The 15,703-nt window shown below is 38.1% G+C and overlaps 1 pseudogene; it reads left to right on the plus strand.

Annotated features, from left to right (window-relative positions):
* Window positions 1–2,874: 2,874 nt before the first annotated feature.
* LOC115872849 overlaps window positions 2,875–15,703 on the plus strand; it is a 23,387-nt pseudogene continuing 10,558 nt past the window's right edge.

Below are 15,703 nucleotides of genomic sequence, written 5' to 3' on the forward strand. Positions count from 1 at the left end.
GCAAGGGTCGTTCGACCCCCAAAGGGGGTCACGACATACAGGTGGAGATCCGCTGTCCTAAAGGGATTACTCTAATGGATATTCTATTCCACATGAATAGAAATCACGTGGAATGTGACAGGAGCAACCACATCATAAAATACATACTGACAATGAGGTTCTAGATATTTCAAATTAGATTTGAAATGCTACCTGAACTTGGAAAATGAGTCCTAAAACAGTTCAAAATCACAAAACCAAATTCAGTAAAAGTGGGGATTTCTTTTAAATGTTTAATTGACACACAACTTTAAAAATCCCATAGGAAGTGATGAAACTTTGGTTCCAGAACACGCGGTTGACATGTTAAAAGACATACATGTGTGCATGCATGACTGGAATACAAAGGGGAGGAGAAGGAAGAGAGGTCAGGGAGGTGTTGGATGTCAGACTGTGTAGGCTGAGATAACTATTAAAAGTGTAAGGAATTATTGTAAGGAATCATTAACAGAATTCCCGGTGTATCTGACAGTTTACCTACTGGCAGGCTGACAGTCCCTGACTCCAAGGATGGCAATCTAATTCTTCTACTCCTCACCCTTCCCACACTCACGTTTCTAAGTCCGCATTCTCCACCTTTGTACGATTACAGGAGCCACCCCACTGGGCACCCTGCTTTTTCCTGTTTCCAATACTGCAACTGGAGGAGACTTTCACAATTATATTAAAAAACATATGTCTCATCAGACTGACTTTTAAGACTTTGCAATTGAACCTGACAAGGCTCAAATGCTACCATGAAAGGACACTGCACTATTTTGCATCAACCTAATGTCCCAGCAATGAATCAGTCCCCGCATCTCAGCATTTGCAACAACCCATTCATCTACCTTCTCTACATCAGATAACAATTCCTCTATACCATTGGTTGTCAACTCTTATTCAGAAGGTTTTCAAAGACTTTTTCCCCCCAGAAGGATATCACCAGGTTGTTTTACCTTCATATTTTGACTTAGTCTAGAACCTTGGCTGACATCTGTTCTCAATGGGAGCAATAGTTTGGCTTAGTGTCAACATGGCTTTGCCTGTAAATTTTGGTGAAACACAAACTCTCATTTGGGTCACAGCCTGATAACATCCTCTTGTGGGTTTGGCCTATTTGACATCCTTAAAAGAGACACACAGAACTCCCTTTCCTTGCTGCATCTTTCACAACCATCTCCAGTTCATTGACCTTGGGTAAGGGTGCAGACGGTGGATGTGGGCTCTATAGGTGATCTGCCATAACATCTGTTCCACCGATCTGCTTCCTCATCCAGCAGTCACAGTCTAATTTCTGCTTTGTCCTCCTGCCTCCTGCTTTGTCGTCTGCTTTTCTGGCTTCCGGGTTTCCCAACCACAAACTCATTGCTATCAAGTTGAATCTGACCCATGAGTCAGCAGCACTTGAGTCAGGAAATGCCTCCAGCTTTAACAGCAGACACAGGGACTTGAAACAAACTCAACTTAACCCCTTCACCACCAGTGTGAGGCATTTTTCTTGATATAGACCTCTCTCTCTCATATATATTTATATATATACATATATAACCAATGTCACTGGTTTTGCTTTTCTAGAGAACCCAGCTGAACACAATGGGTGACTCTTAGTATTGGAAATGCCAGTGGCCTAACTTAGAGCAGCACAACATTACACAAGCCACACTACAAAACAAAAACAAAACAGAACAAATGACAGTCTAATAATGAATAGATAGAAATGTGCATGACCAATAATTTAATCATTGAAAATCCCATTTTCAACAACATAAATGACAACTCTATGCATGGACGTCTCCAGGTGACTTACACAGGATCAAATTGACTAGGTCTATGGAAACAGGCAGGAGCCATGCATTATGCTGCCTACTACAAGGTCAGCAATTCCAAACCACCAGCTGTTACAGTGAAGACAATAGGCACATTCTACTGCCATACAGAGTTACAGCCTCAGGAACTCACAGGGGCCAGTTCTACCCTGTCTGTAAGAGTCAAGTTAATATGCGTTAGCATCAACTTGTTGACAATGAGTACAGAGAGTATGGAAAGAGTGGATCAAGAAGTTCCCTATCAGTTAAAATAAGGCCCATTCTCTACTGAGAAGCGAGTGACCATTTGCTCATAGGCATATTCAATTAAAAATGTAGAAAAGTAAAAAAAAATGTTAACTATGACTTTTAGTATATCCCATCTGAAGTTAGAGACATGTCAAGAAGAGACTTGAGACACTGAACATTAATGGTCAAAGACCAGAAGAGTTGTGGACGATATTAAGGGCATCATACATGAAGCAAACAAGCAAAACAACAACACTCTTACTGCCCTTGAGTCAATTCTGACTCATGGTAACCTTACAGGACAGGGCATAAAGGCGCCTGCAGGTTTCTGCGACTGTAACTCTTGATGTTAGTAGAAAGTCTCAGCTTCCTCCCACAGGGTGACTGGTAGTTTCAAACTGCTAACCTCATGATCAGCAACCAACACTAAATCCATTAGACCACCTGGGCTCCTAAGAAGAAAACAAAGGGTCATTAAAAATGCCTGAACAAAAGAAAAGGCAACTGGAATGCAGAAGAAACTCTGAAACTTAGTCTCGAATGTAGAGTAGATAAAACAATGATAGAAATAATGTAGCAAAAGAGCTTAAGAAGATTTCAAAAGACATCAGGAGAAAACAAAGTAAATCATTGTAATAAAATGTGCAAAAACATGGCTTTAGAAGACCAAAAGGGGGAGAAACTACAGTCAGCAATTCCAAAGCTGAATAACTGCAGGAAAAATTCGAACCTTACGTTGCATTATTGAAGGAGTCTGTGGGCACAATATTGAGAATGACACAGGAAACATCAAAAGAACATGAAAGGAATGCATAGCCACATTCAGAAACATAAGCTTGATCTCCAAGAATCGGCTGCCAGCCACAAGTGCTGCCATGTCTTGCTTTTGATCAAGACCGCTGGTGCTTATGCCATCCGGGTGAGGTAACTGCTTCTGCCTTTCACAAATACTGAGGAATGCCCTTCTGAGGTTGAACGTGCAGCATAAGTCCACATGCAGGGGGGAAACCAGTACAAAAACGGGAAAAAGACCTGGACAGAGTCTAATCATTGCAGAGTATTAAGTGATACAATAGAGTGTAAAGTCCTTTCAAAAGCAACGTCATCCTGATCTGATGGTGCAGTTGTTGCTGTACATGACACTGAGTTCATGTCAACGCACAGCAAATGTATACACAAGGGACCAAACATTGCCAGTTTCGGTGCCATCTTCATAAGCATTACTGTGTTTGCAGCCACTGTTCAATCAAGCCACTGTTTAAGGACTTTTTTGGGTGGGAGGGGTGCGGGGGCTGACATTCTATCATACTTTTATTGATGTGAAACTATACAGTATCTCCTTGTCCAATCGAAGTGATGCCTGGGGGCCTAGTCCAAGTTCTACATGGGCACAGTGATGCTTGTTCTGAAACTCCCGTTGATTTCTGAATGTGAACATTGAAGTTAGACTATGAAACAGACTTACATTTCTTGTGGATAAACTAGGAATAATACCAATGGTATTTCATTGGTTTGTCACAAAGATTTTGCCTGCTACATAATATTGTAATTTTGGCTTCTGTGGAGTCCATGGTAGGTTTTAGTGATTAATGGCTTGGAGGTTAACCTAAAGTTTTGAAGTTAAAGTACATCTAGAGGCATGTGGAAGAAATAGGCTCTGTTTCTGAAAAATCAGCCATTGGAAAAATATTGAGCAGTTTTATTCTGACGCACAGGGATCGCTATAAAGTGGACCCAACTCAGAAGCCACTAGCCTTCTGTGACTGTAAAACAGTTCCATCCTTGTGCAGGTAGGGGATGAGTCGGGTGTAGGGGACGCATGTAGAGTCAGGTGAGAGAGGCTTCAGAGAAAGATAAAACCAATATTGCTGGTAAAGGGGCGATTCTAAGACAGACATGGGAAGAACATGGGTTTACTGAGTGCAGCTGTGAGTTTGTGGAGTCTATGAGCAGTGACAGTATGCTGGAGTCTCATTACGAGGCCACCTAGACACAATCCCACTGTCAGAGACACCACAGAAGCCCATGTGAGAGCCACGTGTGAAATATTCCAGAGAGCCTTCATAGTTTGGAACCACAGAGAGCCACCGAGGGGGATTTGCAATCTATCTGGTGAATTTGGAGCCACCAAATGACATGTTGCACTATTTTATAATTCAATTCCACCCCCAAGTTGGTGCAGCCAAGATAATTACTTGCTATTATATATATTCCTGGAGCCTATTGCAAGGGATGTCATATAATAGGACACAATAAGTTTTTGCTGAATGAATTAACGCTGAATCTTCACTTCCTCTTGGCAATCAATATTTTAATTACATTGGTGGCAGTTATGGTTAATTCATGAAGCACTAATGGGAAACAAGCACATTCCACAGGAAAAAAATATAGAACAGAATGCAGCAAATAGCATTGTGGATACCATTAGGTAAATATATTAGTCTCTCTTCTCCCCTGCTTCAATAGTATGATCTGAATTCCATATGGAATAAAATAGCAGTGCTCCTCACCTTCTGTCATTTAGATTTTGATTCATTTTACAACTGTTCTTTCAGGGATCAAGGCTTAGAATCTCGATGACAATTTGACCCCTCTGTGACCCCAAATATATATTTAATCAGCATATATGTGTTAGGGTTCTAATATGACCTAGGCACACTGTATTTGTTGAAAAGACAAGGATAAAATGCCAAATGTGTGTCACCAATATGCTCAAAAGTTGTGGGAGAGAGACAACAGAACATACACATAAACCCTATTTATGAGATAGATCCAGAGGATTTGGAAGATGGAGAAAATCACCCTGGGATAAATCATGAAGGAGGAATGAGGTCAAATCATCTTCACGGTTGATATTTCATATCTCCTTGGTGTCAATGCATTTTTATATGAGGTTTGGTCAAGTATCATTTTAAAGATAAATTATATTTCTCTAGACAGGAATAAGAGAATTACATCTCATAACACCCCTCTTCTAATCTAAATGGGTGAAAATGGCCTGATTTAAATGTTCATGGAAGCAGATCAACTCTCTTTCTGATTTAAAGTATCAGCATGTAAGGTACTGTTTTGCAAAATTTATATTTTAAGTCATTACAATGCAATTAATGCCAGCAGTATTAAAATATGATAGAAGGGAAGAGAATAGATCATTGAAGGGTTCAACACAAGTGAACTAACTGCTCTCTAGATCAAGAGGTTTTAATATATAATCTATATTGGGGCAGGTCCTATGTACCGGTTATAGGTATCTCTGGAAAAATATATAAAAACCTAAATTTAAATATTCAGCTCTTTCTAAAAACCTGAAATAGCTTTTCAGAGTTTCACAAAGAAGTCTCTGAAGTTAAGAAGCATTTTTCATTATTCCTCCCGGCACCCACAGTTAAATCCGGATTGAGTCATGCAGGAGGTCTTCAGAGAAGTGTATAGAGAGAAGTTTTCCACAAAGAGGCTGGAGACTGAAACAGGTATAGCAGCCAGCCTCACCCTCTGCGCAAGCATGGGCTCTGCAAATAGTCCCCTCCTTTCTGTTATCCCTGCCACGTACCTCTGATTTACCTCAGCTTGGAACCTCCATAAGTCACCTTTTTTCATGGACCCTAAAACAGTACAGATTGATCTTGGGAAATAGTTTTTATTCACCACCAACAAATTCATTATTTTTTCCATCTTATGCCTTGAAAATGTATCTTCTTTGTCACATGCCATTGTACCTGTGATGATTAAGGTGGGGTTTTTTTGGGGGGTGGGTAATCAATTTGGCTGATGCAGAATTATCAGTGGTTTGGCAATCAAGACATAGTAATCCTCTGTGATTAGAACTAACACAATGCAATCACCTCCGTAATGAGATTTGTTATGAAAAGGCAATCAATTGAAAGGAAGCTTCCTTAAGGCCTTTCTTGTGGCCTGCTTCCAATATAAGTAGACAGTATGGAAATGCTTGCTTACTTTTTTCCTGGGCCTGGATCCTGCATTAACTTCTGATTCTTCGGACTAAAGCCAATGGCCTGATATATTGTATGCCTGTCCATTTGACCTGCCAATTTTGATTTATTTCTCTCTGAAGCCACAGGCTATAATCTCCCTGGTGATCTTGGGTTCATGAGCCCCTGCAGCAACACAAGTCAGGAAAACTTCCAGACCAACATCTAGCTTTCGGATTTGTAACTTGCCTGGATTTGAAACTTGCATGCTTCTACAACTGTGAATCATGAGTCATTCTCTCTCTCTCTTTTCTCTACACACACACACATACACACACACACACACACACGCTTCACTAGTTTTGCTTCTCTAGAGAAACCAGCATAAGATAGTGCTTAACGAGGTGAAAACGCAGGCCATAGGCTTGCCTATGTATCCACTCCAGTCTCTCTCCGACTCTTGTTTTTTGTTTGTTTGTTTGTTTAACTCTCACAACTTGTAAAATAGTCCTTAAAATCTTCCCAAGATATTCAACTTTGTATTTCATATGTCAATTTCTTGTCCCTGTCTTGGTATCCCTTGCAGTGAGGATCAAGAGGGATAAACAACTCTAGTTAAAATGCTGCACAAACTAGTATTCTGCTTATATATATATTTTTCAACTGGTTAAAAATTAAAATGTTTTCAGGATATCCCTATGCAAGTTGAAATGGTAGGTATGTCCATGCTAAGCATTTAGCACATCTTAAGTGGATGGGTTGATTGCATACCAGGCAGCTACACGCATAACTGTCAGGTCCCTGAGGATCTCCCTCTTGAGCATGTACTACAATGGTTTCTGTAATATATACTAAGTGGTTGATAACATTACGGAGGTTTTTCCTAACTTATATCACCCCACCCAAGTTCATAGACAACACAGGTAATGGACTTTGAAAACCTTTGTTCCATTTAATTGATTAAAAATATGCAAAATGTGGATATAAAAATGGTGATGGGTTACTACTTTGAAATATTTGAAAGCTTGTCCTTGGAAAGGAGGATTGAATACATTATGTTTAATTCCAAGGAGCAGACATTGCTAAAGGGTGGAAAACGCAGGGACCAATAATTGAGAATCTATGCAGACAGATTGTATCATTATGTAAAGAGAATCTGTCTGATCCCAAAAGACAATCCCCAGGAAAAGGTGAAACAGAGACACGCAGCATCATGACCCAAATGTGGATGAACACAAAAGGGACAGTGAGTCCCTCGCTGTCACAAGGATGTAGTGAGGGACGCACCAGGTTAGTGAATGATACAGGGTGTTTAAAATCAGTTTGGGATGGAAAGGCAATGGTGGCTGTGGTAATTCCATAATCTGTTGTCAATTTGAGTATTAAAAGTGAAGGGGTAGAGTTTAGCCTGTCAATCAGTCGCGGCTTGATGACTTTATTTGGGGGCACTAAGGAGATAAATAGCTTTCTGGAGGCATGGCACAGACTCATCTCTAGGAGACATTGCAGCTGACAAGACACATGGAGCTACAATAGAGCCCTAGAGCTGAAAGGAGCCACATGGAGACCCCTGACAGCACTGAGATGCCTCTGCTGCCACTGGATCCACAAGACTTTCCACCCACTGGCCTGTGATTGTCCTGCATTCAGTATTATTGCATGTGTTTCGTGAGTCTGAAGAGGAATTTATGGATTGGTATTGGACATATGGGCTAATACAGGAATTAAGGACTTGATCTGGATGTGGTTAGGATGTTTTCTAAATATACAACTGTTCTTGTATATAAAACTCTTTACTATACACATATGTGTGTTTATAAATTTGTTTCTCTAGTCTACTCAAACTAACACAATGGTGGTAGAGAATGGGTGAGGAAAAAACAAAAAAGACTAATGCAAAACAATAGGTCCCTGGACCAGTATGAAATTCTGAAAAATGCAATGTAAAGATATTTGCAGTGCTCCAAAAGATACATGACCAGATAATCCCAGTGAAGGCATGTCAGTGTCACTCTGCTGTTACACTGCAATATTTATCTGACCACCTTCACTCATAACCTCTCTCTCTTACACACACGCACACATACGTGCACACACATGTGGAATATGAGATTAGTTAAGGACAGTTGAGTATACATAAGGAGTATCTGTACATTGAAGTGAATATTAGTTAAACTTGAATTTTGCATAATTTCTGTTTTATGTGGTGTGCTTGAAGTAATGATTTTGTGGTTTTGTGGTTGTTGCTGCTATATATTCTGTTTTATTATCATTGAATGTGTACTGGCCCATGTCTTGAAATAAAATAGTTATATAAGAAAAATCACCTACTAATTGTTTATGACCAAAGTAATGATCTAAGTGTTTAAATGTATTATATCATATAGATACAAGTAATACATCTCATTTAAGGAGGAGAGCCTGAATATCAGCAAGTTTAATAAGCTGAAAATAAATAAATAATAGATCACTTTGAAAATCATTTGGCAGTTCTCAAAATAATAAACACATAGTTACCATGTGACACAGCAAGTTTCTTTCTATTAGTTATACGTATAGCCAAGAGTATTATATATTATACATGCACACATACATATATATATATCTACACAAAACATATATTCATGTAAACACTTTTTCACAAATGTTTTTTGCAGTATTATTCATGACTTCAAAGTGGAAGCAATTTACATGTCCTTCAGTTGATGAATGAAGAAAAAAATGCTGTACATACATATAAATGAAAGATTACATGACATAAAATAGAACGATATACTGTTACATATCACGACACTGAAAGAGCTTGAGAAAATTAAACCAAGTGGAAGAAGTCAGTTAAAAAAGTTCACTAATTATTCAAGTTCATTTATATGAAAGTCCATAGTGGAACAGCCTGTAGTGATAGAAGCCCTAGTGGCAACAGGGCTACAGGTTCGCTCCTAACCACATGTTCAACGTTTCGAGGCCCCAGCCATCCAAGGGAGAAAAATAAGGCTTTCTACTCCTGTGCAGAGTTGCAGTCTTGGAAACCCACTGGGGCAGTTCTACTTTGTGTCATGAGAGAGTGTGTTGAGTGAGAGAGAAAAAGCAGAGTATTGGTTGCTTAGGGATCAGAGGAAGTTTAAGAGGGAGTTTAAGAAGAGGTGGACTTTAGGGAACTTTATTTTAGATCATAAAACCATCTAAAAATAGACTATCTTGCTGAATATATCTGTGAATCCACCAAAAATCACTGACTTGTTGAAATGGTAAATTGTATGGTATATAAATTATATCTCAATAAAGCTTAAAAAAAGCATAAGCCAGTCAGTCCAACTGGAGTACATTGCACTCAGTCCAACTGGAGTACATGCAATCAAACTGTTATATTAATTAAAGTTCCCTCCACTTTTATATAGAAGCTGTTACCACTGGTCAGCTATTTGAATTGTGAAAGACACAGTCACCATAGTCCTCTTACTCCTTATTGTCACCTCTTTGCCTAGATAGGAGAATGAATCCATCCAGTTCAAACACTCAAATGAACTCCCTTTGCTTCAAATTGATAAATTCTCTTGACTTATTTGTCATGTCTTTTAGAAACCACACCAGGAGCCCTGGTGGTGCATTGGTTACCTTTGAGGCTGCTATCTGCAAAGTGAGCAGTTCAAAACATCAGCTCCTCTTATGGAGAGAGACTTTCTACTCCCATAAAGAGTTACAGTCTCAAAAACCCCCAGAGGCAGTTCTACTCTGTTCTATATGGTCTCTACAAGTCAGAATAGAGTTGATGGCAGCAAGCTTGTGTTTTGAGTTTTGTAGAGAAAATATCTTCTCCTTTCTAAAAAACAAAATGAAAAAACAAAAAGTTCCCTTGAGCTTCTGATTACCCACCTCTGACTTTGCTTCATCATCGACCCTTCTATAGAAACTATATTTCTTCTTATTGTTTTCTGTTGTGCTTTGTTTTTGTCCACTACAATTCTCACATGGTCCTTATCTGTCTAAGAACAGCATAACAAAACACAAAAACACACATGTCTGTGTTATTTCTTACCCTCTTTGACCTACCACTGCATCTGATTTGATGATGGCAAATTTAGGGTAAATGCTCAGTTGGTGGTTCCATTCCTTCAAATCCAACTTGAGCTAAATCTTATGTTTTGTAATATGGTGTTCAGCCCCACATGTCTACTCTCTGTTTGCCATCTGTGTTAGGGTTCTCTAGAGAGATAAAACCAATTTGCTGATAATATATTTATTTATAAAGATAATTAGATATATAACAAGAAATGAAATGTTAAATCATATAAAGATAAGTATATAATACAAGAAATGAACGGTTAAATAATGGCTTACTGCAACTCACTCCCGTGAGAGAGAGTTGTGAGAGACTAGCAGTCCTTCAAGTCCAGTCTGCTGCCAGATATTCCTCTATTTATAGAGAGAGCTAGGCTATGCCAGCACAGCAGCCAATCACAAGGCAGGTCACCAACTGCCAGCCAGTTCACCAACTGCCAGTCCCCAGCTCCAGAGATGTCTTAAAGGGACCTCAGCTTACAGCGACACAGTCCACAGGCTAGGCGTCCCACAGGCAGTGTAGCCTTTAAATTGAGGCACAGAACAAGCAAGGCAGCCGCACACTGGTCCAATGATCAAAGAGAGAGAGACAAGAAAGGCGAGACTCACCAAGCCATTTATCTCTCTGCCCTTCAGTTAATCCCACTTGTGTTTATCGGCCAGGCTGGCACAATAAACTATCTCACCATCTTATTACCACATAATGATTAAATTGACCGGACTTTCAAACTCCCAAACTAGAAGCTGAATGGCATTAGGAAGACACAGCTTTAGGCTTCAGTACTTGAATTCTAAGTTTGTCATTCTATGAATTTAAGTAGTTTTTATTGTCGTTATTGTGAATTAGATGCAGGTTTACAGCATAGATCATCTGATTTACAGTTGATCACTCACTCGTATTTTGTTTGAACTCAGGCATTGTAATCCTCTTCATGCACCTTCACTTATCTCACTTCCTCGCAGTGTTGTTGTTATTGTTTGTTTCTAATCTTCTTTATCTCTAACCCTCTGAACTGTATCATTGGGGAAATTCTGCTCTTTTTATCTTTTTGATAGTTAATTATTCTAACATGAAGGCGAGTTGCACTTCAGATGTAAAAGCTAATTCAGGGCCATGGTGCTGGACTTCCCACCGGTCTCTATCCAACTAGTAAGCCTGGTCTAATTTTGAATTCTAGTCCATATTTTTCACTCAATGTATCCAAGACCTTTTAATGTGATCTTTTTCAGAGCAATGTGTACTGGCATCTGGGCACTATCTAGTTCTTCTCGTCTCAGGATTTGGGAGACTTACGTCTGAATGGTTCATTAGACCACTGGACTTTTCTACAGGTCATTTGAATTTTATCATTCTACTTTCCTCTTGGCAGGAAAGAACAATAGATGTACTTTAGATGGCTTCTCCTGAATGTTTAAGCTCCCAGTGTAGGATGTAAAAAATTTTCTTTGAAAATTGTATTATGCCAATTGATTGTGGTGTCCACTGAGATAGAATAAGGGATATTGTAAACTGTGTTGTATCAGACACATATCAACCTTAAAGAGTGCCGGCTATTTGATGGATAGAATATATGTTGAATAATCAAAGTTTCAGAAACTGGCTAAAAATAAATCCTCTAATCTTATCTTAAATTAGGTTGATAAGTGATTATTAATGGAAAATATATAAGATGAAGGCAAAATATTGCTTTGTAGGAAAAACAAAATATTTCTGTGTATTTTATTTTATCATTTAAGATGAAATAAATGAAGGAATCTTTAGGATATAAGCATTCAATATACATTAATGAAGATGCTATTATAATTCATATTATAGCGATATTATTTACCATTCTATCTTACAATCAGAATTTGTTTACTACCTCACTTTTGATTGAGCAAAACACATTTAGGGATTATATGAAGATATTGATACATACTTGAATGTGGAGAAAATCTGAGTTCCCATAGTATTCTTAGAACTACAAAAAAGGCAAGACTTTGTTTTAAATCAATTGCACTGAAAATATTGCATACATTCATGTTCAAGTAACAATAAAATGGCATCTAAACACCAATTATTTAACAGAAGCTGTGTATAATCTTAGTAAAAACATGTCAGCCTTATTATTATTATTAAATCACACCCAGTGTTCTCATTTGTGTTCCCTTTAGGCTCAAGCAGAACAAGTGGAGGATGGAGCAGGCTGGAACCGAGTGAGTTTCATTCTTCTGTACATAGGGACGCTATGAATTGAAACAAACCAGAGGACGACCTGTAACAGTAACATGGGGCTGGAAATGACTTGGACTTGAGAGATACAGAATGGACCAAGGAGCAAGCATGGTAAGCTTGAGCTTTTGGTGGGGGAATCTGTAGTTTTTAGCAACTGGATACTAGAGTGCTTCTTAGAAGCAAGCACGGGGAGACTTTGTCTAACATACTTTGAACATGTTATCAAGAAATACCAATCCCTGAAGAGAGCCATCATGTTTGGGCAGTGAAAAAAGAGGAAAGCTCTCAAGGGTATGGATTGGCTCTGTGGTTGCAATAATGGGCTCAAGCATAGGAATAATTGTGACGACGGTTCAGGACAGGACAGTGTTTTGTACTGTTGGGCATAAGGTGGCTATGGGTTGGTACAGACTTAATGGCACCGAACAACAACATGTATGTATATGAAAGGCTTTGTGCTCAGGATAACTTCTTATAATCATTTTAAGTATATATGGTTGGTATTTATATGGGTTGAATATATAGCAAAAAGTGACTTTTGTATGTAATTAAGTTTGTTAGTCATCTAACTTTAAAAACATACAATTATTCTAGATTATCTTTGTGGAACCAGTCTAATCACAGGAGAGATCTTTTTTCTGCTTACTAGGAAAATAGGAAGTTAGAGCCTGAGGTAATGGATTTAATGTTAATGCGTTATTTCTGACTTGAAGACAGAAGAGGTTAAAGACCTAAAATGAAAAAGACCGGAATTCTGGCAACAAGCTGAATGAATGTGGAAATAGAATGGTTTCTACAACCTCCACTTAGAGCCTAACCTAGCCAGAACCAGGCTGTGGCCATCTGAGGCTATGAACAGAGATGCAACTGCATCACACTGTGTTTGGGCTCCTGACTCATGGAACTAGAAAATAATAAATGAATATTTTCTCAGACCATTAAATTTGTGGCAACTTGTTTTGGTAGCAATAGAAAATAAAAAGAAACCTTAACAATAATTTTATAATGCTCTGACAAGTCTTGATACGCTTTGCATTGAATGCATGAGATGCTGAAAATGACAGAATGTAGGATTTTTAGCTTGCAATCTGTTCATGAAAATATGCACATGCCAGCTTCCAGAAAGAATTGAAAGACACTGTACTGGAGTGAGTATTTTCTGTGTTTTATATCCCTGAGTATGACAGAAACAGTAATATGTCTTTGCTAAATATATATCATGGTGTTATACTTATGCATAAAAGATAAAGCCCAACTATTTTTGATTGGAGTGTACTTTTGAATTCAATCTCTCAATATATAGCCTTTATGCTCCTCTTGAGGATGAGCAAATTAAACTTGGTCTTCAATGTGTTGGCTCGGTACATGCAGGCAATATAAAACAGCTGGTGTGAAAATCATTCCCTCCAGAAGTGATGGGGAATGAATTTGAATAGTTTCCATTGTTCTTCAATGCAATAAGCCGTAGTTCTATGACTGAGAAGATTGTCTTTGTCACTGTTTTAAAGGATTATGTAATACAGTCAGATAAATAGAGAAGAATTGGAAGTTTTCAAGGATTTCATTTTATTTGGATCTATAATCAACACTGATAGAAACAGCAGCCATGATATCAGATGACTAATGCATTGGGCAAATTAATTGCAAAAGACCTCTTTAAATTGTTAAAACAAAGATGTGCCTTTTAGATCTTAGGTTTGCCTTACCTGGGCCATGGCATTTTTAATTGATTTCTAGAAATGAAAAAGAGAGTTAAAAAATAAAACCAAAGAAGAATTGACACATTTGAATCATGGGGCTGGTGACAATTGTTAAATAGCTCTTGAACTGACCCGAAAAAAACCAACTGGGGAAAATTACAGCCAGAATGCCCCTTTGAAGTGTTAATCATAAGGTGTCTTTTCATCAAATTTGGATCTGTTACAATGAAAGAAGAGGTCTCCAGAGAAAGACATCGTGTTTGTACAGAGAGGACCAGAAGGAACGAGGAAGATCCTCAATAAGATGGCTTGATTGAAAACTCAGAACACTTAAGGTTGTTGAATTGATTCCACCTCATAGTGACCCTAGAGAATAAGATAAGATTGTCCCTTTGTGATTCTTCAGCTGTACCTCTTTCTGGGAGCAGAAAGCCTCATCTTTCTCTCGTGGAGTCAAAATGATGACCCTGCAAGTAGCTCAATGTATAACCTGTATGCCACCAGGGCTCCTGCAATTAATTGACACAGTGGCTTAAATATAACTATCACTGGGAGTATGGTGCACACGTGTTTGGTCCATTGTTTTATGCTGTTGTAAAGAGAATCTCTCTGTGAGTCAAAATCCACATGACAGTGCCTTACAATAACTGAAGTTGAATCACAATGATAATGCACATTTTAGTGATAGTTTGAACCTGCTTTGTAAGTAGAGATTCTAGTCAAAGGACGATTTCTACTATAATGTACATTGTAAATGCCCAGTTTCAGTCAGATACAAGAGAAGACAACAATCTTGACATTATCACATGAGTAGTTTCTCAGTAATACTTAATGCAGGGCGCTCTCTTCAATAATCCATTGCTGTCAGTTCTGACTCACAGTTACCCCTTCTGACAAAGAACTGCCATAGGTTTTCATATATATATATATTTTTTTTTTTTCAGAAGTAGAATGCTATAACTTTCTCCCTCAAAGTGGCTGATGGGTTGGAATCTCTGACTTTTGAGTTAGCAGGTGAGCAATTTAACCACTGCACCAACAGGTTCCTGATTGCTTGAATGCTAATCATCAATTCTCAGAGTCAACTTATTTTGCTTCAAATTTATTATCATCCATAGGAAGCCTGGTAACATGCTGGTTAAAATGCTCAGTTGTGAAACTAAAGGTTCAGGATTCAAACCTACTATTGGCTCAGATTATATTGAAGAATATTGTAAGTGAAAATGCCAATCGAGAAGCAATATGGAAATATCTTAACTGTTTTATTGGTTTTTGTCAGGTATTATTTAATATTTTTCATTAATATTTAAGATTATTTCTTATAGCACAATCTAGTTTTGTGTACCTCCTTTATTGTTGTTCTGTAAATATTAACTGTATGAAATAAAAAGATACCTCCAGTAAATATATTTTATATTTATAATGGTCAGTTGGGCAGCGAATTATTTGTTAAATTATTTGAATCCCACCGCTGGTTAAAAGGCATAACTCAGAATAATACAGTGACACGATCTGTGTTTTCAACATATTTCTGCTTCATCGAGAAGAATGTATTTAGAAATCAGGGAGGAAAGTTAAAAAGCTGCTGTAAAGAATCTCATGTAGTAATAAAAAGAAGAAAATAAGAAGTTTTTAACTTTTTCATTTCAAAATTCAACTTTAAGTTGTAGTTTTTAAAAAGAGAGTGAAAGCGGCATAAGGAAAGGTATATAATTCAATAGAAAG

Source organism: Echinops telfairi, unplaced genomic scaffold (assembly GCF_000313985.2).
Source record: "Echinops telfairi isolate 266 unplaced genomic scaffold, ASM31398v2 ScPeMD7_7458;HRSCAF=8496, whole genome shotgun sequence".
Classification (NCBI taxonomy): domain Eukaryota; kingdom Metazoa; phylum Chordata; class Mammalia; order Afrosoricida; family Tenrecidae; genus Echinops; species Echinops telfairi.